The following is a 24,704-nucleotide window of genomic DNA, read 5'->3' as shown; positions in this document are numbered from 1 at the left end:
TTATTGTTAAACCTGAACGATACAAGTGAGTCATAATCCCAAGCAGGCTGGAAATGCTCACTAAATGCTGCCTCACCATGCAGTGTAGCCCATCCCTCCAAACTGAAACAGGACTGTTCTACTGTGACTTTGGTATGCAACACGTATTTCACAACTGTGTAATATATCTAGGTCCTTTTACATATCATATACACAGAAGATCAAGTACCTATTAGAAATATGTACTTATTAAATGATATATTCTAGTACCCCAGCTCTCCTAATGGTATCTAAGGATTTGTACTTAGATGCTAGAGAAGGAGTTAAGTAATAGATCTTCAACTGAAAACTGAGATTGAATCATGGTCCTACTACTTGCTAAATATGTCAGTTTACACATGGCATCCAACCTGAAGGTTAGTTTCATAACTGATGATCTTCTGAAGCAATGAACAGATAAAATTTAACCTCTATGCTATTACTGATAAGGGAGAAGTTCAATCATCAGAGCCTAGTTAATGTTTTTAAATGAGCATAACTCTAAGGATCAGGAAACAAAGCTTGAGAAGTAAATTGTAAATTGGATTTTGAAAATAGATTCTTCTGTTTTAAAGATACCTAGCCTCGGTTGTGATCTAAGGACTTTCAGATTTTGTTGAGTATCATCTAACAAAATACTGTGAAATCAAATCTCCTCTGGGTACATATCTGATGAAAATTGTGTAGAATTACAGATACTCCAAAGAACATTTAAAGGCCATAAGTGTTACATCACCATGGGATGAGGACCCTTTGGCTCTCGAAATCTGAGCTCCACACCAGGGGAAGGCACTGGTCATCTCCTAATGTTGCTACCATCCAATGCAAACATGTTGAGGTGCAAATCCTATTTCATGTCTAGTAGATATGACCAGAGGCAGACCACCATCCGTCACAGCACATGTTGTGTGCATGGTTTAAAATTCATATAGTCTTTGAAAGTGCATGTGATTAAGCAAATGTGGAATGCCATTCTGTCCTCAACATTACAAAAACAATTATTGTACAGTATTTGGGAGGGTAGACTGCAAAATGCTAAGGTATCTAACTAAAATCACAACTCTAATTCATCAAACAATTAGTTTACTCTTTAAAACATTAAAGGAAAAGGCTTAGTGTATCTGGGACTTGCAAACATACTTGACAAGATCCTGCTATAGGAGGTTGCAGAAAAACCAACAAGAATATACAACTTGGTATATGCTGTCAGGGAGGTTGGGTGTAGGGGATTAGTGGTTCATAGATGACTTTTTTGACAGCACTTCTCATGAGAGGCAGCATATGAATGTAGAGCATGAATAGGACTTAGCAGAAGAAAGCTCATGAACGTTAAAGGAAGAAATATAATTTCCAAACCCCCACCCCCACACACTGAGCTTTGCTTTTAAAAACTTAAGACATAATCAATTATTGTAAAGACACTCCAATGGTCACTTTCCCCAATACTCTCATTATACTAGTTCTTCACTGGCCTATCTGTCTCCCCCACAAGGCTGTGAGCTGCAGAAAGGAAGGCTGTGTTTAAGTCATCTCTGCACACATAGCACCTGGTCTGTGCATCTTTGCACACACAGCACAAAGGAGGCTCAAGCAGAGCCGTCTACTGATGAATAAATACGGGACAAATGTAAAGCACGGAATGTTCCCTACAGTCCTGAAGGCCTTCAGCCTCTGTGAGAAATGAAGAAGTAGGGTGTAGATTATTCAGCTTTATTATTTAGAATGATTGGTCTGATAATGACCCAATGAAATGTAAACCAGAAGAAGACATACCTAAGCCTGAAGATGCTCTTAGGATAGTTGCTGTGGGAAAAGGGCATGTGGACCTGAATTATCACCATCTGCTTGGGATTGAAATGGGCTGGATTCTTCATGAGGAAATAAACTAATGGTGTTTATTAATTAGAAAAGCCTCTCTTATGATAATCTATTATATAGATCTTTTACAAAATTTTCTTATAACTAATGTCTTAATTTTTATTTGTTTATTATCTAACTACATAAATTATTGAGATGCTTTCATGAGAAGAGAGTAAAACACCATCTTTCACAATGTACTGAAAGGTATTTCTTTTACTATTATAAGCCACATACAATGTTGCAATGATCTCTGCTTCACTGAGATATGCTATAGAAAATCTTCTTTTTAAATGAGCAATGGAATGTTAAAATTTGTTGTTCCATGTAAGTCTGATGAGGTTATTTTGAACATCACTTATTTTCAGATGTGAGAGGAGAATAGACCTTCATGGTGACAGACGTGCTGAAAACTGAATTTAAATAGTAAGGCCTTGGAACAAGGAAATAGAGGTTGTCAGCAAACTAGGAGACAACTCAGTGGCCATGGAGATGCATCTTTCTTTGAAAGACACTGATTGACAAATTCTTGAACATTGGTGGGATGAGAGGCCCTTGGTCCTGTAAAGGCTCAATGGCCCACAGTCCAGAATGCCAGGGTGAGGAGGCAGGAGCCGGTGGGTGGCTGGGTAGGGGGAGGGATGTGGAATAGGAGGTTTTTCAGAGGGGAAACCAGGAAGGAGATAACATTTGAAATGTAAATAAATAAAATAACCAATAAAAAAAGAGATATAGAGTCTCTCCACAAACAGCTCACAGTCAATTGAGGAAGACAGCAAGTCTGAAGAGTTCAACCACAATAAATACAGTAGTGGAGAAAAAACAGTGGCCAAAGAAATATCAGTCTTCCAAGTCACTTTACCAAACAAATAACTGTAGAATACACTATTTATATTATATACATTTTAATAGATACAAAACCATGGCACTGATGACGAGTTAAACCCAGCTGCTTATATCAGATACTGTCTTCGAAAAAGGTAACGTACAAATCATGTAAAAGTAAAGTTTGAGCTGTATAAAACACCAAGTTCTTTTCTTTCTCACTGGATTTGGATTTGGGGCAGACGATGTGCTGTGGTGTGCTTGCTGTTGCCTGTAACGGGGACTCCAAGGGATTGGGAGCTAAGTTGAAATTTGCCCTGTTTACTACATCAGTGAGTCTGGCCTGAAAGGAGGCTTATAAAATCCCAATCATTTGGAATTCCCTCACAACTCAGGTTAGATCCAAATGGGTCAGCCTTCACATACAGCTTGAATTCCCTCTTTGAACAGACATGTCTTTGTGTCCTGGAGTGAGTTCTAGAAACAAGGTCAATTTTTATGGCTGGCTACTTGCATTCTGCCAACCTTCTGAAGCGACAGAATGTGACCAAAAATTCTTGAACCCACAAAGGCCTGAAATGTATATAATTAGTCCAGGGTTATGAGATGAAATATTTTCAAGTAAAAAAAAAAAAAAAAAAACAACAGTGCAATTAGTTTCTTTGCAGACAATTCCCACCTTATACGGAACATCCAATTTAATTGTAGGCATAGATGTGACAATATTTAATAAAATCACATCTGATGGGTTTAGGATATTGTCCTATGGTAGAGTAATTTCCTACTCAAGCTTAGTGCCCTGGAATTAGAACCTAACACTACAATAAACACCCCCAAACAGAATAAGGACATATAAAATGAAAATAATGTATACTTCTAGAAAGTAACAAATACTTCCTAGAGTTCTAGAAAGGAACAACATAAAAAAGAAATACGTTATTTTTTTTTTAACAGACTCAAAATGTCCAATTTACTTTTTATTAACCTCAATCAATGTCAACATTTCATCAGTTGCCTACCTGTGAGGAAGCAGAGGAATGTTGGGTTTTTAATGACAAGATGAAGTGGGGAGAGAAAGTTGACAGGTGAGGTTGGTTAAGTGATATGATTTGTGACAGAAACCTTTGACAAAAAAAAGGCCTGCTTTTTCCTGGGTGTTGTGCAACTGAACTCAAGTCCTCATGCTTGGGTTACAACACTTCTCTCCTGCTGCCTAAATCTTCTTTTGCAAGGAACCAAGAGTTCATTTGGGGGACCCTTGAGGTTAGTGATCCCATGATACGTGATGGGAATTCTGATGACAGACTGCTAAGGAGGCATCAGAGAAAGTGGAGGATGCTCAAGCCAGGCTCATTAGCTGAAGAATAGACTTCCCATAATCTAAAGTTAGTGTGGAGAGAATAGGGGCAAACATGTTTTTTTTTTTCTATCCATAAACATTTCAGCTAATGTTTTTATTTTGCTTTTGTTTGCAGGACTGGGAATTGAATCTTGTGACTATGTTAATGCTTTATCCCCAGCTGTTCACAAATATTCTATATTATGAACGGTCCATTCTACCATGACTATTAATTATTTTCATAAATGCATGCGAGTTTGCTGTTTTTTTTAAACTGTGCCTGTCCTTATGCTTTGCTCTAAGAGCAATATTTTCATACACAAACAATCCATTTTGTATGTGTACACAACATTTGTATGTACATGTGTATATGACACTGTAACTTGAAAATTCCTCTTGGTTTGTCAACAAAGATTCCTTGAAATTTCTTATTTCCAAAATAAGTCTCACCGCAATTGTAAATGTATGTCCCCAAGGAGTAACCCATCAAGATGTAACCAAACACTGCTCTCTCTATCAAGGAGTCAGATGTGCGGCACCATGTCACTGAAAAGCTCATTTGTATTGTTTTGCCCTTTGCTCTTCATTCAGGATGGATTACTACTGGGTCTCGCCTCATGCTCTGCTCACGGTACATTGAAATGACTCAGGCTCTGGCACCCGCTCACTGAAGTATTCGCTTTAGTGAGTTCTCAGTTTCTCTTACAGAGGTGACAACTGCCTCTGAATCAAACTGCCTTCTGGGGTAATTACTGAGCACAACTGGAATCTTTGCTATTCATTAAACACCAGTGCAGGTGGGAGCAAAGGGACTAGAAAAGATTAAAGGAAATTATCTCGGCTAGATACATCATTTCGCTTCTCAGAAGATTTGACAGACACACCCAGAAAGCATCTGCCTCCACCTTCCAGTCCTGTGGTTTTTACTCATTGCTTCTCAAACTTCTCACAGTTTGAAGCACCGGTTTGTCTTCCCTCATCTACTTAGCAACTCACTAGCTCTCTTGGGGTTTATTTGAAATGCTCTCTGGTGCCATGGTGTATGTGGTTAAAGTGCCCTCAACTCTCGAAGGGGGAAAATGAGCTGTCAAGAAATAACCAGTGATCACACCCTGAGTGTGAAGCAGTAGCAGTTAATCATAAGCCCACCCCCCCAGCAGTCTACAGTCACAGGAAAGTAACATGCTGTGAAAGAATTAATTAGCAAATAAGCTGCTTTTATACAACACTGAAATAATTCTGTGCTGGATAGTTTTATGTCAACTTGACACAAGATAGTTATCTGAAAAGAGGGAAAGAACTGCAATTGAGAAAATGTCTCTGTAAGATCCAGCTGTAGGGAATTTTTCTTAATCAGTGACTGACTGGGGAGGGCCTAATCCACTGTGGGTGGGGCCAACTAATTGTCTTGGGTTTTATAAAAAAGCATGCTGAGCAAGCCATGAGGAGCAAACCAGCAAGCAGCACTCCTCCATGGCTTCTGAATCACCACCTGCTTCCAGGTTCGGGCTGTTTGAGTTCCTCTCATGACATCTTCTTCTGATGAAGAGCAATATAGATTTTGAAAATACTACTTATATAAAGAACATGTTTTTAAAAGAAACATATCTGTGCAGTGGCGTAAGAATTAACTTTGATAGATGGATTGACCTACTACATTTACTATTTTCACATAATATAGGAATTATGATCCATAATTTCTATGGTATGACAGACATCTGGTTTTGGCACAATTTAAGCTATTTGACCTATGTATACAAAGATAATGATTTCACAAATTTCTACTAGAACCTCAGATAGTTTACTAGCAGTTCACAGAACCATTTTCTTCTTTATCCTGAGCATTAGGCAGAATGCCACCCCCCCCTTTTTTTTTGCCAAGATGACTGAGGAATGTGGTCCACTGGCCTTGTGCTTCTCCTTGGTCTCTGCCTTCTCAGTAGTTAATTATAGATGACGATGAAGCAAAACCACTAATGGCAGGAGTCTGGGTCCTGGTAGACTATAACTGTACAATATTTTTTCCTTTCTAGTGAAAAATAGACTGATTGAAAATGTTTGTGCATTTCAGTGAAAACATGTGCCCTGCACAGGAGTTACCCTAAAGTCAGACAATATGGACTGAAAAATTGCTCCAGTGAGCAATGAGAAGGGGGATGCTTTGTTTTGATTTTGACACAAGACTGCCAGGTTGGCATTGAGCAACTGACAATCCTCATAACTCCTCCCAAGCACTGGGGCCACAGGCACTATGTCCCACATTGTTCTCCATGGTTTTGTGCCCAGCAATAGACGCCTGGGGTGCAAAAAGGGTACAAACCCACCACAGCGACAGAGGACAGCAATGTAGAGTCTGAGGACATAACTGGAACTCTGGAGCAATAGCTGAAGGGTGGGCTACAAAGTTCCTCAGAAGACACTGTCCTGGATTGTAATTAGTTTGAATCACCACAGAACTTTGAGTTGAGTATTCCCTAATCTCAGCGACATGAGTACTAAGTTTTCTAGCAATGTGGCTTTTTTTTTGCAACGATATTTATTGAAATAGATCAGCCTGTGAACATACACACACCTATAATAAACATGTGCATACCTCCCGCCCTTCTGCTAAGTCTATCCAGCCCATCCTTCATTCCGAGGGCCAAGTGAGGATATCTTCAGGGACTTTTATTTTTGCAGGAATGAGTAGAGTTGAAGATGAAATACTAAGTGCTTGGGAGACACTCCCTTGAGGTACTTGCCTATTTTCCAATATCCCCAAGTTTTTCATCTCTCTCTTCATCTGGTTTCTTGGTGTGCGTACTCCCTTTAATCTCAAAAAGTTCTACCTTCTCTTCCAAGTAGCAAGAAGAGGGCAGACAAAACTATCTCAGAATCCTGCAAGTCCTCACACAGCTTTGGAATATCTATTGGATATGGGACACTCAATACAGTAATGTATATGCTAGTTATAAATGTAAAAATGGGGAGACATCATAGGAAATAAGGGGAAGAGAGCCAATGGATTTCATCCAGGTATTTTAGTTGGTTTGGAGGTGTTAGTGTATCGTCATGTCTTTCTGCAGTGAGTTCTCTTCTTTTGTCCACCCACAGGTGTAGGATCTTGACAACTATGTACATATCTAATCTATTTTAGTGGTCATGGCTTATTCGGTTAAAGTTGAGGTGTTTAAAAATTGACAAGGAAACACTGCATAAACCTGGCACTGGAGGAGAAGCAAGCTGCTGACCCATGCCTGGGTGAAAAGCAGTAAGAGAAACTTGTCTTTATGTAAAAGAAGAGTTATTGACAATCATGTGGAATCAAAGCTTGTAGAGAGAGATGAAGTGGAAGGGCGCCAGGGTCTCAGCTCATATTCATCGGCGACTGCCTTAAACTCACATGATGGCCATTTCCTTACCTGCTGCCCTTGGATTGTGAAGTATGCCATAGGTTAGTTATAGATTGCATTTCTTAGGAGTTCATATATTGAGATTTTTATCCCATTGCAAGGTTTTAAGAGAAGAAACTAACAAAAACAAAGCAAAACAAAACAAAACAAAAAAAAAAAACAAACCTCCAAAGATTTAGTAGAGGATATAGTTAGAATTAGATAAGGTTTTATAGAGGTAGAGGCCATGTAACAGAATTACTAGTTGTTTAGTGAGAGGTGGAAGAGAGACCAGTTGATACATATGTTGACTCTTCCATGTAATGGCAGGACTGTCATGTGACCCTGTGAGGTAGGGGCCTACACCTGAGACCGGAAGGATGAGTCAAAATAAACTTTGTGCACCTTTTTGGTAACAAAAGCATTCTAATAAAAGTCTGCTGAGAAGCCTGTAACAATCATTTTGTTTAAGCGAAAGTGCATTCTTACTCATTGCAACCCAGGATTTACATTGGTTGAGACAAGGTTACCACTATTGGACAACAAATGTCTTCTGAATACAGATTTCCAGCAGGACCAAATTGTTAAAGGTTCTATAACTAGCTTCCCTCTTTAAATGACTTATCCTTAAAGCCAATTAGCTGGATACTGAGCATGACTAGGTTACCATTGATTAACTTATTGTTTGTTTGTTCATTCATTTATTTGTGTGTTCGTGTATACTCGTGTGTGTGTGTGTGTGTGTGTGTGTGTGTGTGTATGTACACTCAGGTTCCTCACCGTGTGAGTGAAAGTCAGTAGACAACTTGAAAGAGTTGGTTTTCTGCTTCTGTCCTGGAAATGGAACTCAAGTTGTTAAGTATGATGCTAAGCATTTATACTCAACTGAATCTTCTCAGCTATCTTGGACCACTATTCTTGTATTCAAACATTAGAATAGGTGCTTGTCAGTACCAAATGTTTTCTTTTCCTGTTTCTATTTGGCCAAACTGTTAAAAGACAATCCTTAATCACAGCAGTCTTTTATAGCAGGTGGTTCCCACCTCTGCCTCCAGAACTCCAGCCCAAACAATCTGCTGAGGAAGCAGAAGAATGTTCTAGTGACTCAGCCTGTTAAGTAGGAGGACTGTCATAGTTATTTTAACTCCTGCCAGAGGATGTGGGCAACTCTCCTTTTCCCTGTCCCCAGATAACTAAGTACTGGTCCTTCTTTAAAAAGCTCACCAAGGCTTAGCTCTTGATCAATAAGAGCCAGAAGACCTGGGCATCAGGTTGATCAAGAGCTCCTGGCACAGAGTAGAATAGGCTTTTGCCAAAGCACCATCTGACATCCTAAAGCTACCAATCAAATTTATTTTTAGAATGCATAATGCATCTCATAAATTGTCTCTATATAATGCATAGACAATCTTCGGGAGGCAGTGATCAGTGCACGCCAAGGCATTAATTTTCAGAGAAGACGGAAGGAATACCAGGTTGCCATCCTCTTTTTGTTAGAGGCTGGTTGGCACATTGTGGTCATTCTGTTTATCTTTCTGTTGCCAAGTGTTCCCAACAGTATAAATAGTCATCAAGTACAGCTCCTCTGGATAGTGTTAAACTAAAAATCCTCATCCACTTACACAAAATAATTCTCAAAAGATAAACTCCCTCCAGCTATAAATAAACAAATGATATAAGTGTTTTGATGAATGTACAATCTAAGTTATGTTGAATTGTGGTAGATTACAATATTTTTAGACTTCAAATATTCTCTTTATGTTCATATGGGTAGTTTATTCCTAACTTGTCTATGTTGTTTTGGAAGTTTTTGTATCATACATTAAGATCTGAGATGACAAAAAAAGCAACCAAGTTTTTTTTTTTTTTTCCAAAATACTATAAAATCAGAAAAATTATGAATGGAAACCAGGAAAGTTCCTAAGCACCGAGAAAGCAATAGTTTCTGTGAAGACAAATAAATGAATCCTTTAAGAGGTGCCAACCATTGCTGATGTGCATAGTGGGTATTCTGTGGGCAAAGCATCTACCTGCAATGTTCTCTAGGAACCCTTGTATACCTAGTCTATCCTCTAGCAAAGGAGAGCTTACCTGAGCAGTGGTGGCCTAGGTGCTGGTGACAAAGGACAGAACAAGATATAGTTTCTGCCATCAGAGGGAGGACACAATGTTGAGATGATCTCGTATGGTGCAAACGACGACAATGACAGTCACCTAATATTTGATCAATTGTACGCACTGTAATGCTTCTCTGCGCGGCTTAGAGATGTCGAGCCATATGCCTGTAACAGGTGGTTGACGGCTAGAGCAAAGCTGATTTTCAGCGTGATTAACAGTGTACTGTGATATCCAGTGAGCTTTGTGTGAAAAGAGTTGCTGACTTCACAGGAATCACAGAATGAACTTCAGAGACAAAGAGCTACCTTTACATTTGAGATTACATGTGTTAGATTGGAAATATTTAATTTCAAAGTTTACACAATATGGTACTCGGCACCATTAGTGAATAATTTCAAAGAATGATAATTATGAAACATTTTCACTGTGGTTACTCCAGTCTGTATAATCCTTCGCTTGGAGAAGTTAATGATGTAAAAGGTGATCATGTGGTACTGAGTAACATATCTAAATAAAATGTCCACATAAATGGTTACTTTTGTAGATGCCCTGGATGAATCTTCATATTTTCCAAGATATCATTTTTGATAAATAATATTTCTTCTTGTTTTTTTAAAACAAAAGCCTCCAATATACACAAAAAATCTAAAAATACAGTGGGATAAACTACACATAAGCAAATTTTAGAATTAACTGTAGTGTCAGAAAATAATTAAAAAGAATTTTTACTAAAACTCCTCATGTAATTAATTTTTAAGGAAATGTAATCAAATAACACAGATCTCCCAAAATGCATTTTTCTTTAGTATTTCAAATTTTATTTGTAGCATTTATATAATGTTTGGGAATAGTCAGAATTTCACCTATGGAGAAATAAAACCTGTGTTGATTATATTATTATGGTGAAACTGTGAAAATCATGGGTTCCAATAGAGTAGCAAAATCATTATATACCAATTAAAAGATGTATTTCTAGCTGGAAAAATGAGGCACAAAGCGGCTTGACATGGTCTCACATACAGAGAGCATCAGCTCCCTTATACACAAATGGCAAATACGTTTTATAAGACATGCTAAAGCTCTGCTAGCACTGAATCTTCAAAGTGCTGTAAGATATTCAGATGTAATAATAAGCACCAGAGAGTAATATGTAACGCAGTAACCATGGTAACAGCGGGAATGTGAGCCAAATGGACCTCCATGTGCCAAAATGCCTGCATCTGAATACAACCAAGTGAAGGTGACTTATAAATGCCACATCTGTAGAGTGACACTTGGAATATCGATGCAACTGTGCTGTGTTTGTGTGACACGTGGTGAAACACACAGAGGACAGTGTGGACTTTACAAATCAGATCCTCACTAGGAAGAAAGCAGGGACGTGAGAAGAAAGTAGAGTGCTTTTCCTCCTGTCATGGTTTATTAAAAAAACAAAAAAAAAAAAAAAAAAAAAAAAAAAAAAACAACCTTCAGATAGTGAGTAGCTGTTTAGTCTATGTGCAGGGCTTCAGTATTTGCGACTTGTTAGCCTTTTGCAATGAAAACATTATCAAATTTTCACTCCAAACTAAACTCTCGAATTAATGAAAGCAATGATGTAAACATTGATGTGGCCAGTTATAAGTGGTACAACACCTTTAATAAAAAACAAGTCAAACTTAAACTCAAAATGCGTTTTCTGGAATGAGCCATCACTCCCTTGCAATCTCTGCATAATTTTATTCTGCCTTTATTTGAAAGTTTCTCTGTGGGAAAAGTGTGCACTGACCCACAGTGCTCACGGCTTTGTCCCTGCACTTACTGGATATGTGACAGGTGAACATATTCAAGAAAACTGTACCTGCTTTGCATTTCCTGCATTTTTGTCAAATGTTCTCTTCTGATGTAAATTTACGTAAAACATGGGGGGGGGGAATCTGCTTCCTAGGCATTTCCTCCTTAGGTAACTATCCCTGTATCACCACTGAGGCTGGGCACTTTCTTTCTCCTATGTGCACAGTTTTAGGCTTCTTTCTCCCATGTGCAGAGTTTTGGCCGCCTCTTGTCCCTTTGTCTCAGGCCCCTATGTAAAATCATCTATTACCTGCCACACAGAGCTGATGTAGGAAGTAAATTCATTAATTTACATAAAGTCATGCAGGCACATGCCCAGGACATGACAGGATCAGAGGAAATATTGTTATGGTTAGCCATAGCAGAAGAGAGGGGTTTGGTTCAATCCTCATTTCAAAGCAATATATTTTCATTTAGCCAGTTTACCAACTCTGAAGAAGGTTTTTTTTTTTTTAATTCCCAGTCTATTAGCTGTGAAAATCAAAATGGCATTTCTTCCTTAAAAAATAAGTTTGCATTTAATTTAAAATTAAAGGAAAAACAAATAAAACTATGGTCAGCAAAGAAGTGAAGTGTTTTTCATAGGGTGGGTCATTTTTTATGGTAGAGAGAATTAGGCCTTTTACCTACTCAAGGAAGTTCTAAAGTAGCGACGTTTGTTACGGTGTATTCTCAAAGGGCTGGTGGAATGTTCTGGCTTCTTTCTGTTAAAATAAAAAGAAATTTCATGAGCAAATTTCTGACCCACACATGCTAATTATATCAATGTGAAACCACTTATAGGTTTTCTCTTTTGAATTTGGGAAATCATGAGACTCCAAGATCGGTTTCCTAATATTTATCTGTGACCTGCTAGGCACTGTCTCAAGCATGAGCAGCGAGTGTACAAACTACTGAATGCCTTTCATATCCTTTTAGTGCACATTAAAAATGATTCTTAAGGGTAACATCCAAGGAAGAGTAAAATTATAACTTGTTCTCAGCTAATAAATAGTAGAAGATTGTGTGATTTCCCCAAAGAATATATTCATAATTGTTAATTATATGCAGCAAGCTTTAAAGAAGACTGGGCCTCCAGCCCAGTCTGCATTGACTTTATGAAGCACAGGATGGAGAGGGATTTTGTTAAATAACTAATTAAATCTTTTCCATAGAGTCCTATATTTATTTTGACATTCCAAAACCTAAAAGTCACTCTGAATTCTGCTGAAAAAAAAAAATGCCACCAAGGGTCATATGGAACATTCCCACTACAGTGGTTCCAGGAGATGAACAGCATCACAGAAAAGCTTTAGGCTTACTTTATACCTTACAACTGTCCTGGTGCTACCACCTTCATCATGGGTGACACCACAAAAAATGTACAGTGTGCAAACCCCTGTCGATTCCAGCTCTTCCACATTGGGTTTGTAAAGCTGTGTGTATTTATGAATTTTTCCCAGGACTGATATATGTTCATTTCAGTAGAATACACCCCATGCCATATCCAAGGAAGACATGCTATCATATAAAACTATGAGATCCCAATAGATACTCTCAACACAGCTTTAGAATCCAGAAGGAAATTCAAGAAGAAGAAATGCATGAACTGGTTCTTCTTTTGTCTGTTCTGGAATGTTTTGTTTTGATTATGGTACCAGAGATCAAATGTAGGGCCTTAGGCTTACTAGACAAATGTTCCACCACTGAAATATCAACCCTGTCCCTTTCTGGATCTTTAAACAGTTAATTCACATAAAGACAAGAGGTGACAAGAGTGATCTGAAGCAACAAATGTTGATTGTATTGAGTGTTTTGTTTTTTTTTTATTATTATTAGCTCTTTTGATTTATGAACACTAACAAGGTATAAAAGCAAGTATATCTTTTGGTGGGTAATTAAACATATCATCTATACAGTGATAAAGCAAGTCCTAGTACCGATAAAAACATGGTAGAATCCCCCCCCCCCCCTTATAGCAGTTCAGTAATTATTTTAGCAAGAATGACTACTAAAATCTTGGCACACTGCTTTTTGTTTCTTTTAAGAAATATCTGGATTACCTTGAAGACAAAAAGTTGTGTGCAAAAGTTTTAGTAAACATTTTTACACATCCATCAACTATCTATTATCTAACATCCATCTATCTATCTATCTATCTATCTATCTATCTATCTATCTATCTATCTATCTATCTACCTACCTACCTACCTACCTACCTATCTATCTATCATCTATCTATCTATCTATCTATCTATCTATCTATCTATCATCTATCTATCTATCATGTAGAGTAGTATATGTAATAATTTTAGACTACTTAAATGATTACAAATAAATGATTAGATAGACCCTTTTAGTTTTCGTTTTTCTTGTTTGTTTGTTTGTTTGTTTGTTTGAGATAGAGTCTCTCTGTATAACCCTGGCTTTCTGGTTTTCCCTTTTAGTTTTTGTTTTTCTTGTTTATCTTGTTTGTTTGTTTGTTTGAGATAGGGTCTCTCTGTATAACCCTGGCTTTCTGGCTTTCCCAGAACCCACTATGTGGGGACAGGCTTGGAACTCACAGAAATCTGACTGTCTCTGCCTCAAGAGTTCAGGGATAGCAAGCATACCACCATTCCCAGCTTCTAGGCTGGTTTGGAAACAAAAATAAAAATCAAAGGAATACGTGTGTGTGTGTGTGTGTGTGTGTGTGTGTGTGTGTGTGTGTCTTTTACTCTTGTAACAAGGACATGAAAAGAACTCTCTAGAGCAAAATCTAGCAGTTGCAGTTCACAGGACAGCTGCACCCTACTGTCATCTCTGTCCAAGTGCAGTGTTGTTAGCACTGAGGCATTTCCATTCATTCAGGGGAAGAGAAGGGCTGCTTTGATGCTGCAGTGACAGAACTCAGCAGGTGTGTGTTTGCCCTTTGAGCAAAGGTGTTGCAACAGACAATAGGAAAGTGCACGTTCACAATGTGAGCAATATTGACATTGTTAAAGACTATTCTCTTAATCCTTCCAAAACTGAACTTGGTAGCTACATATGAAAGTAGGATTTCAATTCATAATTTCTTAACTCATAAAGAGCCAACACCATCCCAAAGGAAATGGGGAATTACTGACCAAAGGGTTAAGTGATTATTAAGAAACTCACTGGCCCCAGTATACTCTGTATACCTGTAATTTCTACTTTTGTTGGGGTTTTGTTATACAAAAGAAAATGTGTGAATACACATAGAAAGTGGCTAAACCTCTATCTGTGAACCAGCTCTTGGATCCCAGTGGGTTTGGATCTAGGTCTCTGCTGAAGGACCATCATAAGCACAAAGGCTTGTGGCTCTTCCCAGAAGTCTAACTCCACCCATGACAGATTTCAATTTGCTAGAAACACCAAGCACACTTATCAATCAGGATATTCAGTTTCTCGAACAAACTGACATCCACTCGGCTGCAGCTCTGCCTCTTGTTTGCCCCATTACTTCTGTTGGGTTTGCTTCTGCCAGGAGCTGTGAGGGATGGATGGGGATACTGTTGAGGATCATGGCTGACCTGAGAAAGTCAACAGGCTAACAATGAACGTGTAAGAGCTAGTCTGCACAAGGTGGTGAAGAGGGTGCATGCTTTACTTGGCATCAAACGGCAAAGTATATTCTAAATTTCTGAAGGAGTCTAAGATAAGTAAAGACCTGCTCAGTGTTAGCATAAGTGTGTTTCTTGTGAGTGCATTCATGTCTAGGAGGGCGCTTATGTGTCTCCCCACATACACAAGTGCATGGTGGCTAGTGGTCCAAATGTCTTTCTAAATTTCTCTGAAGAGTATCTTTTGAGACAGGGTCTCTCATTGAGCCTGGTGCTCACTAATTCAGCGGGACTCACTGCCATGAAAGCCCCAAGGATCCTCTTGTGATCACACTGACACTTGGGTTTAGTGGTGTGGTTTGAGTGAGATATACTCCACATACATTTAAGCATGTAGTTTCCAGATGATTAGGATGTTTGGGGATGTTATACATCTTTTAGGAGGTAAAGGCTTGGTGAAGAAAGTCTCTGGGGATAGGCAATGGGAGTATAATAGTCTAAACAATCTCTCTGTCTCTCTGTCTCTCTGTCTCTCTCTGTCTCTCTGTCTCTCTCTCTGTCTCTCTCTTTCGGTCTCTCTCTCTCTCTCCTTCCTGTATATGGATGAAAATGTGGTCCTTCAGCTTCAGGCTCCTGATACTGAGCCTGGTGCTGATTGACTCAGCTAGGCTTTTTCCTCTTTCTTCAGTGATGCCTTCTTTGCCTGTTGCTATGCCTTCTCTGCAATAATGGCACAATGGGTTCAAATCTTCTATAAGACAAAATAAACCCCTTTCTCCTTTAAGTTGTTTATTTTATCACATTAAAAGAAAAGTGACTAATACATCTTTTTTTTTTTTTTAAAAAAACATGGTTGCTTGGAATTAAACTCAGGTCCTCAAGCTTGTGGAAAAAACAAGTGCCAGGTTAGCCATTTCTTCAGTTCCCTAAATTAATTCATAGGCTTATGTTTGAGTTATATGCCACACATAACATTGAAGTAAAATGAGAAATTAGAATATCATGGGGAAAAAAAAGCCAAGGTAAGCTGTTTCTCGAGGATGTATCTTTTGATAAAACCTTCCATCTTAAATTAAGTTTTACTCCTCATTTGCCCTTGAAATAGCTTCCACAGCAAGTATCACTAAGTCAATTCATTTTCTGTTATGATAGATTTTTTCAGACTACCAAAACAGAGATGGTTGAAGTTCCTGGGGTACTGAGTGGGGCTGCTGAAAATTCATGGCAATCACAACAACTAGCATTAGGTGCTCTGTCAGCTTCTAAATGAACAACAGAACCATTTCCCACCCATCAGTCTGCTGGATGTGGTTTTGTGTAGGTTTATGTTAAAGCGATACATGATTGGACATTGGAAAGGTAAGCAGAGAAAGAGGTTGGAGGAACAGAAGAGGGGGGAGGAGAAGATCCCGAAGGCAACAAGGAAGCCGATGTGTATGTTTCTCTTGGTGCATCTCTAGCTTGATGAGATTGTCATGATTATTTCCAAGGGTTTCTATGGGTCTAATTTATCTCATATAGATGGGCAATTTGTGTCTTTGTCCATTAGTTGTAAGCTTATTGTGTAGAAGGTTTTGTGGATTGAGAATTTGTTATATAAACCTCTTTGATGAGTTAATGGATGTGAATCATATCTCTACTGGGCAGTGAAGGAGGAACACACAGGGTTAGTCATATTCACTCAGGACAGAAGCAGCAGGGGTGGTGGAGTGAACTCCGCCCGAGTTCTTAGAGGTGGCATAGAGCGCCAAGTTAGAACTCCCTGTAATGCCAGATGGCTCCTCAGGAGCCGGCAAAGCGCAGGATAAAAGGTTAAGCCACTTTTTAATATTTACCGCAACAGTTCTGAACAGTTCCTATAACTCAGTGCACTAGTGAAAAGTGTAAGAATTTCAGCTAATGGACGACTGGACCGCTGACCTACTAGAGAAAACCTCTCCTACATCAAGAAGTTTTTAAACAGATAAGCAGCAGTCAACATTGTCGCGTAGTCTAAAGAGCTACTAAACCATTTCTATTTCCTAATATGTTTAAAATCACTTATTATCTAGACATCTGTAAGTACAAGGAAGTATGCTGGGTCAAAAAGTTGTCAACGATTGAGAAACATCTCTTTTGGTGCTTTTGTGAAGGCTGTTTTTCAAACACCTTTGGAAGGAATGTAAGTTATGTCATATATATACTTGAAAAACATAAAAACTATTAACAAAATCCTTGTTCACAAACACATGGTCTTCCTCTGAGTACAGCCTTTGGATACAATGGCTAATAGGCATGGTGTGGTCTAATTCTCAAACTGTGCATTCCTGGCTACTGCTAAAAGCTGGGTTAAGCTGCCTTAGGGGAAACGATTTATGTTTGTCCAAAGTATCTCAATATAATAATGTACAAGGTGAAGTATCAAGGATTGAATATAATAATGTACAAGGTGAAGTATCAAGGATTGGATTAGTGAGACAAGCCCATCTTTATACAGTCTGAGAATTAAGGTTAGTTTTCAGTTTGCACACACTTTGATGGATAGAGGACTCTTCCAGACCCTTCTCTTTAATGTACAAACGATGCTCTCTGGATAACATTTTCTTGTGACATACAGGCTTTTGGAAGTACACAGAATGGGCAAGGGGGTATTTGGGGAGTGGAACACTGATTCTATAGTGTTTCAGTGAGCAAAAGACATAAAGTACATCTCATATGTAAGCGGGAAGCATGGGGCTTTGCTCATATGTTGGCAGTTGAGGATACATGGCTGTTCTGTGAATAGAACACACCTCAATTCCCAGGACAAATAATGCATCGTGATGATCCAGCAGTTACTTTCTGGGTCATTTCTTCTTGTAAAGGCTTGATATGCAATGGAAACATTCCATAAAGTAAACTTAAAACTTCCATGTTTCCTAAATTGCTAACATATTTGGACCCTTACTGTGGGTGTGTGTATAATAAAACATGAACTGATACCGTGATTTTCAGTACCTTGAGCAGAAATGAGGCACACATGTCAGCATTCTACTCTATTTATATAACTCATTGCAATTTTCTGCCCAGGATAAGAATTTGTCTGAAGAAATGCAATGCTTTCTTACTTGAGAGAACGCCATCTGTTCATTTGTTTCTAATTTCCATACGGGTATAAGATATTTTATTCTATTTGTCTATTTTAAATATAAAATTATGTGTAGTTATTATATAAAATAAATGATTGGAATATGTGCTGTTATATAAATTAGGTGACTAAACTAATCATACATTCACGTACATGTTTATACATTACTCACACTGCCATTTTTGTGGTGAGAACATTAATTTACTCACTTAATAAAAAATTATTAAGTTTTTGTGGGGAGCATACAATACATTATTGTTAACTAATGTTACTATGTTTCTTAATAAATCCTCAAATTTTTCTCTCCTACAAAACATTATGTGGTCTGTTTTTTTTTAATGTCTCAGTAACTCCCTGTCATTCCCCAGCCCCTTGAAAACACAGATTACTATAATACTTTCATGAGATCAACAGTTTTAGATTCTACATGAGTAAGATCATTGTGTATCTATCCATATGTGCCTGACTTATTTCATTTAACATAACGTTGCTTTGGTTTATCCATATCATCACAAATAATGGAATTTCCTTTTTATCTATACATGGAGATAATTTCATTGTAAATATGTATTTCAGCTAATTTATTCATCAGATGATGAGTATAGGTGGAGTCCATAGTTTGGCTAGTGTGGATAGTCCTATAATATACATATCAGTGAGAAAAGCTCTTTGACAGATATCTGGTAGTGTTAGAGTGGGATCACAGGACAGTTCTATTTTTTAGGATCCTCTATACTGCTTCCCATAATGGCTGCACTAATTTATATTCATACCAATGCCAAAGATTTTCCCCCCACATCCTCAATATTTGCCACCTTTATCCTGTTGGCAATAGACAATACTCTAACTTTTTATAAAATATACAATTAATGGAAATTGACAGCATGTTGTGGTATTAGAATAAACTGGGAAGAGGTTTAATGTATTGGAGGAGATTCACACATAAACCATAAAACTTACCTGGTCAGGATCCTGTCTAATGATTTCACTGTCTTCATTATAGCCCCTCTTTCAAAAGGACAAAACCCAGGTCTTTAGGTTGAGTTTCTTAGGTTTCTATGTGGAAATTACATCCTGTTTTTTTCAACCTTATTTCAAATATCTACTGTTAAGCTCAACACCTCTTAGACTAGTTCTTTTGTAGATCTACCAATTGCCCCTTCAATAATTATGGACAATAATGCTAACATCCCACCAGTTTGCCTCTGACAATGCATTACTTTATATCTTGGGCTGAATCAGTTCCCCAGCTCAGTATTTGAATACTGGAATGCTAACCTCCAATGCAAACTGGAGACAAAGGTCATGGGGGAGGGTAATTAAAGCTATTTGAGGTCATAGGGTGGAATTTTCATCCAGACAACTGAGATCGGGGCTTCGGGGCTCATTCTTTTCATCCATGAGAACACAGAGTGCTGCTATATTGACTAAACTCGAGAGTTTCAATAAACCCTTGATGTTAGCTCTGCCCTAATAAAACCAGTAGAAATCACTTTAGAGGGAATCTACCACTTCTAAATACCTGATAACCCCGCATGCTGCATTAAGCTCCTTGTGTCCCACATTTGATGTTTACTTAATAAAATGAAGAAAATTTAGGGAGAATCTCTACTCTTGGTGGATTCTCTGAGAGACTTGAGTTACTTCCAAGTTGTTGTCTGTAATTCTGCATGTATTCCCGGATTTATTTTGTGAGAATTATATTATTTTTGTACTGATATACATGAGGGAAATTGCTCTGTATTTCTTGATCTTTGTTGGGCCTTTTTATGGTTTAGGTATCAGTGTAGCTCTATTACCATAGAAAGAATTGGGCAATGTTCCTTCTGTTTCTATTTTATGGAATACTTTGAGACAAAAAGAAGCAAGTACACCTGAGAGTAATAGGCTATAGAAAATAATGAAATTCAGGGGTTAAATCAACTACGTAGAAACAAAGAGAACTATATAAAGAATCAACAAAACTAGGAGCTGGTTCTTTGAAAATGTCAATAAGATATAGAAAGCCTTAGCCAAACTAACCAGAGGGCACAGAGATAGTATCCAAATTAACAAAATCAGGAAGGAAAGGGGAGATATAACAGAAAATGAGGAAATTCAAAAAAATAATCAGTCCTACTACAAAAGTCTATACTTAACAAATCTAGAAAACCTGGATGAAATGGATAGTTTTCTAGACAGATACCAGGTACCAAAGTTAAACCAGGATCAAATTAATCATGAAAAAAAACCCCATAACCTCCAAGAAATAGAAGCACTCATTAGAAGTTTCCCAACACACGTGCACACACACACACACACACACACACACACACACACACACACACACACACACATGCCCAAAGAAAAAGAGAAAAACCCAGGGCCAGATGGTTTCAGTGCAGACCTTCAAAAAAGATCTAATTCCAATATTTTCCAAACTATTCCATAAAATGTTCAGGCTTTTCTAAGAGACTCCCAAAACATTAAAGGCTACTGCTAAATGCCCTCACTTGGTTCAGGAAGTAGAAGGTAAGTCCCTATTGTTGAAGATACCATTTATTTCAGACGCCAGGCCAGATATCCCTGAGTTGAAACTTACCTGAATGCCTTCTCCCTGAAGACTGGCTTTCATGGAACCAGTAGTGTCATGGAAGCTTACAAAGGAGCAAAGCAACCAACAGCCCTATCTAGCTATTACCTGTAAACCACAATAATGAACAACATGGCATAATAAGCTAAGAATGCAGTAGTGGCATGCATAACCTGGCAGTAACCAAAAGCTCTCAAACTGGACTCAAATGCCCACTCAATAAGAAGAAAATCATGCCTGGTACTAGAAATTTAGCCAACTAGATTACTAGCAAAGCCATGAAACTTGGAGAAGGACTTCCAACCATTACCGTCCTTTAAGAGAACAGCAGATAATAATTGGCTATGTAGTTTAGGGCAGAGGTTCCAAGAATGAATCTTTTCTTTTTTCCTTGACTGAAAGTTTTATACATTATTGGTTCCTTTCAGTGGGCTTATTCTTGCCATTGTCACCAAGTGCCAGAAGTATTTATGGCAAAATATGTTTGATTGTGCCCTGGCTAGAGGCCTGGGATGCCAGAAAGAGCTTCTCCTTACCCCTGATCTCTTTACCCCTAAGTGAGCACCATTTTCCTGGGAACCATACTTGGGGAGGTGAATGAAACTGAGAAGCATCTGGATTCCCTATGAAATGAACTGAACAGTTCACCAGAGCTGCTTCCAACCCTGTTAAATTTTATTAAATCTAAAGCATTGACCCTCGATGATATGCCATTTCCAGAGAGTCTAATCTCTGCTATATAAGAACTTTGCCCTTTCTTGCTTACTTAAAAGTAGTATTATAAAATATCTATTTCTGAAATTCATCTTTTGTAGCCCATAAATTTCATTCTTTGAATTGCTAAGACAAATATGTGAGTAGCACTAGCCCCGGGGAAGTTATACATCTTAACTGGTGAATTAAGCTAACTAAGAAAGGACCTACTACTCTCAATGATACACTAGTCTGAGCTCAGGTCTACTGGGACCTGTGTCCAGAGTCCATGGTATCTTCAGGAATAGGGACTTACCTTTACCCTCTGAAGCCAATAGAAGCAGCCAATAATATTTTGGGAGTTTCTTAAGGAACTCTACCAACAACTCAAATGAATGCTTTTCAGGCTTGGTGTTGGGGATTTTGTTAGATAGTCTATGGCTCTTAAGGGGAGCACCATGCACTATCAGCTCAGATGGGAAACTTCATTAAACCATGTATATTCATAAACCAACTTGCATATGATATAGATATTTTTAGGTAGTTAGTAGTATGAGTCCTGATGATTTTTTTCTTTTTTTAAAGATTTATATTTTTACTTAAAATGCATGATAGCTCTAAGTGCACATACATCTGCCTGCTAGAAGAGGATATTAAATTCCATTACAGATGGTTGTGAGCCACCATGTGGTTGCTGGGGACTGAACTCAAGACCTCTAGAAGAACAGGCAGTGCTCTTAACCTCTGAGCCATCTCTCTAGCAGTCCTTATGACTTTTTTTCATAAACCTTTACTGTTACTTCATCATCCTCCCTTTTTGCATATTTATCTTCTTCTGAGATTGCCCTAGATAAAGAGCTACAGGCACTGAAGGAATAATGAGATTGAAAAAAAAATTAAGTCTTCTCCAGGGAAGAACACAACCATTGCACATCCATATGTAATGCTCAGTTCTCAAAACATATATGCAAGTAACAAACAGAAGGGACAAATTGCTTTCTATATTTAAGAATATGGAACATACACACATATATGTAAAATCAAAGAGAAAGAGATTGGGATTTGAAGGAAAACAAGGTAGAGTGCACAGGAGGATTAGCAGAGGGGAAAGGAAAGGTGGAAATAAGGTAATTATATTATAAACTCAAAAAATAAAACAAAATATGAGCCCCAGAAATTTTCCAGTGTTTGTTCCTCTATAGCAATCAGTGTGAAGGTGGCCACCTGCATACTTGTAGGATAGTCTTCAGAAAAACTTAGCCCCAATTCTAAAGTTCAGAACCATGATAGAAAACCTTTCTACAGGGTCAGTTACCTAGTCTGTGACCATCTCTCATGAGAACCTGAAATGTATAATGTGGAATGTGCTTGGCGCTAGTTAACATTGAGTAAATGCAATATAAGCAACAGGGCATTCTGGCTTAATTCTCTTATTTGTAAGCACGTGAATAAAGATCAAGTGAATGTGAATGACAGCGGTTTAGTTTTCTTGATGTGTCTGAGTAGAAATTAACTATGTTTAGTGTTTGAAATGAAAAGACTTCAAACTGTGTTGAAACTTCAACTGATCATTTCGTGGCTGTGCATCCTGATTCAGGGTAGGCCTTCTTTTAGCATTTCATCTAAGCTCTGTCCCACAAAAGGGACAGAGCTTATAGTGAGTCAGGCAACAGCCAGGTATGCCTGACTCACTATAAAGGGGGCTGTTTGCCCCCTCGTCACTCTCTTCCTCTTGCTTTCTTGTTCCCACTTTCTTCCCATTTCTTTCCTCTCTCTCCATTCCTTTCCCCTTCTCTCCAGGTGCTCATAGCCTATTTTTACTTCTCTCCTCTCTCTCTCTCTCTCTCTCTCTCTCTCTCTCTCTCTCTCTCTCTGTCTCTGTCTCTCTCTGTCTCTGTCTCTCTGTAACCCTCCCCCCAGTTCTGCCTTTCTCTGCTTCTATTACCCTCTCCCCTCCCCTCTCCATGTCCTGAATAAACTCTATTCTCTACTATACCATTGTGTGGTTGGACCCTCAGGTCCACGGGCCCACTGAGGCACCCCTTCCTTCATACCTCACCACACATCCACCAAAACATATCCCCCTTCTCTTTATCTTTTGATAAACACAACACCTTCTAAACGTGTGATTCTCCAATGTTGCCATAGTTAATTATGAGACTTTTTTTATTGAGTTCTTGCAAAAGTGAAACAAACAGATGTAGTCAGAGAAGATCTTGAAAACTGTTGAACATTGTGAAATGTCAGCATCACTCTTCAAGTGTGATATTATCACCATGTAACACTTCTCTGCTCTCTGTTACAGAGACAGGAACTACCTAGAGCAGAACTCCTCCCTTCAGGTCTGTCTGTGTGGTCTAAGCTTCAGCAAAGCTCTAGTCTTCCTTATCATCCCAATATCTTCGGTAGATCTTTAGGAGACAGAATGTCTTTGAGAAGGGTTTTGCCAAAGGAAGGAATCATTTCAGTCGCTGATAGCCCAGAGTCCACCTGCTGGTTGCCATCTGTCAATCTTTAGCAGCATAAGGGGATTTGATAGAGCAGGCATTTGCCTAGGCCAGGGAGACAAGAGCATCAGACTATTTTGACATCAATACTAACAATTAAGTTCCAGCTGCTGTATAAGGAAAGTAGAATTCAGCTAACCAGCTGCTTCATGGTGCTCTCTTTCTGAATACCACATCTTTGACTGCATATCATTAAAGAAGGGTAAGGGCAGACTGTGTCTCACACCAAAGGGATTATGCTATCTAACCAGAAAACTGGAATTCTGATGAAATCCATTTTAGTCCCAAAGAAGTCATAACTCTATGAGCAGAGGGTACCACCAAGTCACTGCACTCTGTAGGAAGAGTTTACAATTTAGGGTGAGCTCAGATTGCTTCTGGTTCAAGAGGCAGTGCATGATAATTCTAATTCCCATTAGAACAATGGGAATGAAGTTGGCACCTCTTCCTCCTGTAACTCTAATTTGAAATATTTTCTTGCCTTCCCAAGTTATTTTAACAGTGGCTGCCAACATTTTTATTACTACAGAAATGGCCTGTGATACTCATTAGGAAAAATGCGGGCCTCTTGAGTGGAAATATTACTTACTGACTAAGACAATCAATCAACATAAAGCCTAGTCATGGGACACCTTGCACTCCCAAGTGTTCTGGGAATTCTACAAAAATATTCTGGTATGTATCATACAATAATGCTCACAGCGGTAACCTTAGAAATATTAAGATGCACACGGAGGGATGTATCAAGATTCCTCCCCTGGAAAAGGTTGGGATAGCGATGAGGGGTGGAGACTTGGCATAGAGATGTTAGAGCCAAATAAAAAGAAAGACTTAGCCTCCCCATAAATAGAAAGCAAAGTAGGAGGTAGATTGTTGGCTGGGGAGCTCTTTCAAACTGTTTCTCACTCTCTCTTTATTCTGTT

The 24,704-nt window shown here is 38.5% G+C and overlaps 1 protein-coding gene across 1 annotated transcript in view; it reads right to left on the bottom strand.

The window, feature by feature from the left end:
• Window positions 1–24,704, bottom strand: part of MAP2 (microtubule associated protein 2) — a gene marked incomplete at its 3' end in the record, with an annotated part of 244,046 nt that overhangs the window by 64,229 nt on the left and 155,113 nt on the right. The window contains exon 3 of the mRNA XM_080932786.1: window positions 11,992–12,065. The remainder of the gene's footprint in view (window positions 1–11,991; window positions 12,066–24,704) is intronic.

The sequence above is a fragment of the Micromys minutus genome (assembly GCF_963924665.1).
Source record: "Micromys minutus genome assembly, chromosome: 19".
NCBI lineage: Eukaryota > Metazoa > Chordata > Mammalia > Rodentia > Muridae > Micromys > Micromys minutus.
This window is presented reverse-complemented; position numbering and strand designations above follow the sequence as displayed.